The 4,525-nt window shown below is 39.7% G+C and overlaps 1 protein-coding gene across 1 annotated transcript in view; it reads right to left on the bottom strand.

Annotated features, from left to right (window-relative positions):
- The window catches only part of TBK1 (TANK binding kinase 1), a 173,214-nt gene that overhangs the window by 1,385 nt on the left and 167,304 nt on the right, over window positions 1–4,525 (bottom strand). The gene's annotated exons all lie outside the window — the stretch shown is intronic.

The following is a 4,525-nucleotide window of genomic DNA, read 5'->3' as shown; positions in this document are numbered from 1 at the left end:
TATAATATATATATATATATAATATATATATATATATATATATATATATATAATATGTATGTTATATATTAAATCAACCAAATTCACTGCCATCTAGTCGATTCTGACTCATACCAACCCCCTTTGGGTTTCCAAGGTGGTAAATCTTTACAGAAGTAGATTGCCCAGTCTTCCTACCTTCTAGTTAGGCACTATGTCACCAAAGCTCCTTATATATAATTATATATCTGGGTGGATTTGAACTACCAGCTTTTCAGCTAGAAGTCAATTGAATACTACCATTTGTGCCACCCAGGGATCCATACATATACGTATGTCTGTGTGTGTCTATATAATATATATATTATAGTTTATATATATATATATAAAGTTGGTAGTTCAAATTCCCCCAGAGTTGCCTTGGAAGACAGACCTAGAGATCTGCTTCTGGAAGGTGTGGTCTTGAAAACTCTATGGAGCAGTTCTACAAGGCACAGATGAGGTTGCCATAAGTTGGAAATTATTTGACAGCAACTAACAATAACATATATGTATATATAATGATTCTGATTTCAAAAAGAAATATAGTGACACTTCTTGTTGTTGTTATTTGCCATCGAGTTGGCCCCGACTCATAGCGACCCCTCCTTGGGTTTCCAAGGCAGTATCACTACAGAAGTAGGAATGCCCAACCATCCTTCCAAGGAGTGGGCACACTAGGCACTGAAAAAAGAGAGAAGAAAAGACACTAAAATATTAAGGGTGATCATATCTGGAAGTTGGATTGTAGGCAATGTAAAATTTTTCTCATAAGCTTCCTTCCATTTCTCAAACTTTCTATAGTAATTATGCACTACTTTTGTAATTGCAAAAATATACACAGTATAAAAGCCATTTGATTTGAAAAATCAGGCAAATCTGAGTTTCATAATCTTTGTAATACTGAATTAAGAAACTGAATGAATACTAGGCTTCATCAAAATTTGATGTTGATTATACAACCATTATGGAAAATGGTATGGCATTTCCTTAAAAAACTGAAAATAGAAATACCATTTGATCCAGCAATTCCATTGCTAGGAATATATCCTAAAGAGGTGAGAGACAAGACATGAACAGACATATACATACCCATGTTCAGTGCAGCACAATTCACTATAGCAAAGAGATGGAAACAACCTAAATGCCCATCAACAGATGAATGGAGAACCAAACTATGGTACATTCACACAATGGAATACAATGAACATTAAAGAATGATGAAAAATACATGAATTGTCTCACAGCGTGGATGAATTTGGAGGACATTTGCTGTTGGTAGGTGCCGTTGAGTCGTCTCCAACTCATAGTAACCCCATGTACAATAGAATGAAACACTGTCCAGTCCTGTGCCAGCCTCACGATCTCTGCTATACCTGAGCCCAGTGTTGCAGCTGCTGTGTCAATCTATCTTGTTGAGGGCCTTCCCCTTTTTTGTTGACCCTCCACTTTACCAAACATGATATCCTTCTCTAGGGAATGGTTCCTTCTTACAACATTATGGAGGACATTGTTGTCGTTAGGTGCCATAGACTCATAGAGACCCTATGCACAACAGAACGAAATACTGCCCAGTCCCATGCCAGCTCTATGACCCTTGCTATACTTGAGCCCATCACAGCAGTCACTGTGTCAATCCATCTCATTGAGGGCCTTTCCCTCCTTCATTGACTGTCCATCTTACCAAGCATGACATCCTTATCCAGGGAATCGTCCCTTCTGACAACATGACCAAAGTCGGTAAGATGAAGTCTGGCCATTCTCGCCTCCAAGGAGCATTCTGGCTGCACTTCCTCAAAGACAGATTTGTTAGTTCTTTTAGCAGTCCATGATATCATCAGCATTCTTTGCCAGTACCACAACTCAAAAGCATCAACTTTTCTTCAGTCTTCTTTATTCATTGTCCAGCTCTCATGTGCATATGAGGCAACTGAAAATAGCATGGCTTGTGTCAGGCACACCTTAGTCCTCAAGGAGACATCTTTGCTCTTCAGCACTTGAAAGAGGTCCTTTGCAGCCAACTTGTCCAGTGTTATATGTCATCTGATGTCCTGGCTCCTGCTTCCTGTTTTGGTTACCTAGTGCCGCTCTGACAAGAATATACCACAAATGAGATGGCTGAACAAACATGAATTTATTCTCTTAGAATTTGGAGGCTTTAAGTCCGAGTTCAAAGTGCTAGGCTCTAGGGAATGGGTGAAAGCCCCTCAGCCTTGGGCTTCAGGTCTGCCTCCACCTCCTGGCCCACTGAAACTAGAGGCTTTTCTTCACTCAGATAGCTGCTGGCTGCAGAGGCTGACAAGCCCAAGGTTGACAAGTAAAAAGGCACATTCCCAATGTTACCAAACCACATGACAGGGCATTCATTCAAGTCCACTGAAACCCCTAAGGTCAGCAGAACATGGCAGGCTGCTGAACAACGACACGGCTACATGCAGGGTACAAGCGTGCCATGAGCTAGAGACTATTCCCAAAACTGCTTCATATATACAGGAAGCAGACCACATATCCAAAGCAGCTACTCAGCTGCTTGTGGTAGATCCCACCATGGAGCTGATTACCAGTCTCCTCATGGGGAATAACTACCACCAACTGCCCAGCCACTCAACCAGGCCCAGCCAAGTTGACACACAAACATAACCACTATATTTCCATTGGCGTTGATTATAGAACCAAGCAATGTGAAGTCTTTGACAACTTCAATCTTTTCTCCATTTATCGTGATGCTGCTTATAGATCTAGTTGTGAGAATTTTTGTTTTCTTTATATTGAAATGTAGCTCATACTGCAGACTGTATTCTTCAATCTTCATCAGAAAGTGCTTCAAGTCATCCTCACTTTCAGCAAGCAAAGTTGTGTCATCAGCGTATCACAAGTTGTCAATGATTCTTCCTCCAATCCTGATGCCATGCTCTTCTTCATATAGTCCAGCTTCTCAGATGATTTGCTCAGCACATAGATTGAATAAGTATGGTGAGAGGATACAACCCTGATGCACTCCCTTCTTGATTTTAGACCATGCAGTGTCCCCTTGTTCTGTTCAAACGACAGCCTCCTGGTCTATGAACAGGTTCCTCACGAGTACAATTAAGTGTTCTGGAATTCCCGTTCTTCTCAATGTTACCCATAATTGTTATGATCCACACAATCAAATGCTTTGGCATAGTCAATAAAACACAAGTAAACATCTTTCTGGTATTCTTTGCTCTGAGCCAAGATCCATCTGATATCAGCAATGATATCCCTCGTTCTATGTCCTCTTTTGAATCCAGCTTGAATTTCTGGAAGTCCTCTGTCAATATATTGCTGCAACCATTTTTTACTTATCTTCAGTAAGATTTTACTTACATGTGATATTAATGATATTGTTCTATAATTTCTACATTCTGTGGGATCACCTTTCTTTGGAATGGGCACAAATATGGATCTCTTCCAGTCAGTTGGCCAGGTAGCTGTCTTCCAAATCTCTTGGCATAACTGAGTGGGCACCTCCAGTGGGTCATTCATTTGTTGAAACATCTCAACAGGTATTCTGTCAATTCCCAGTGCCTTGTTTTTCACCAATTCCTTCAGTGCAGCTTCAACTTCTTCCTTCTATACCATTGGTTCTTGATCATATGCCACCTCCTGAAATAGATGAGGATCGACCAGGTCTTTTTAGTACAATGACTCTATTTATTCCATCTTCTTTTAATACTTCCTGCATTACTGAATATTTTGCCCACAGAATCTTTTCAATATTGCTACACGAGGCTTATTTTTTTTCCTCAGTTCTTTCAGCTTGAGAAATGCTGAATATGTTCTTCCCTTTTGGTTTTGTAATTCCAGGTCTTGCACATTTCATTATACTAATTGGCTTTGTCTGCTTGAGTTGCTCTTTGAAATCTGTTCAGTTCTTTTGTCATTTCTTCCATTTGCTTTAGCTACTCTCTCAAGGGCAATTTTCAGAGTCTCTTCCGACATCCATTTTGTTTTTTTCTCCCCTTTTCATCTTTTTAATGACCTCTTGCTTTCTTCATGGATGATGTTCTTGATATCATCCCACAATTCTTCTGGTTTTCGGTCATTGGTGTTCAATGCATCAAATCTATTCTTTAGATGGTCACTAAATTTATGATGGTCTAAATATATATTCAATGTCATATTTTGGCTCTCATGGACTTGTTTTAATTGTCTTCAACTTCAAGTTGAATTTACATATGAGCAGGTGATGGTGTGTTCCACAATCAGCTCCTGGCCTTGTTTTGCCTAAAGATACTGAGCTTTTCTATCGCCTCTTGCCACAATGTAGTCAGTCTGATTCCTGTGTACTCCATCTGGTGATGTCCATGTGTATAGCTGCCATTCGTGTTGTTGAAAAAAGGTATTTGCTGTGAATAAGTCATTGGTCTTGCAAAACTATATCATGTGGTTCTACATTGTGAAAATGTCAGTTCTACCCAAAGCAATCTATACATTCAATGCAATCCCAATCCAGATCCCATCAACATTCTTTAGGGATATGGAA

The sequence above is a fragment of the Orycteropus afer genome, unplaced genomic scaffold (genome assembly GCF_000298275.1).
Source record: "Orycteropus afer afer isolate SDZICR_OR568_19922 unplaced genomic scaffold, OryAfe1.0 scaffold00097, whole genome shotgun sequence".
Lineage (NCBI taxonomy): Eukaryota > Metazoa > Chordata > Mammalia > Tubulidentata > Orycteropodidae > Orycteropus > Orycteropus afer.
The sequence above is the reverse complement of the archived record's forward strand: the minus strand, read 5'-3'. Positions and strand labels throughout refer to the sequence as shown.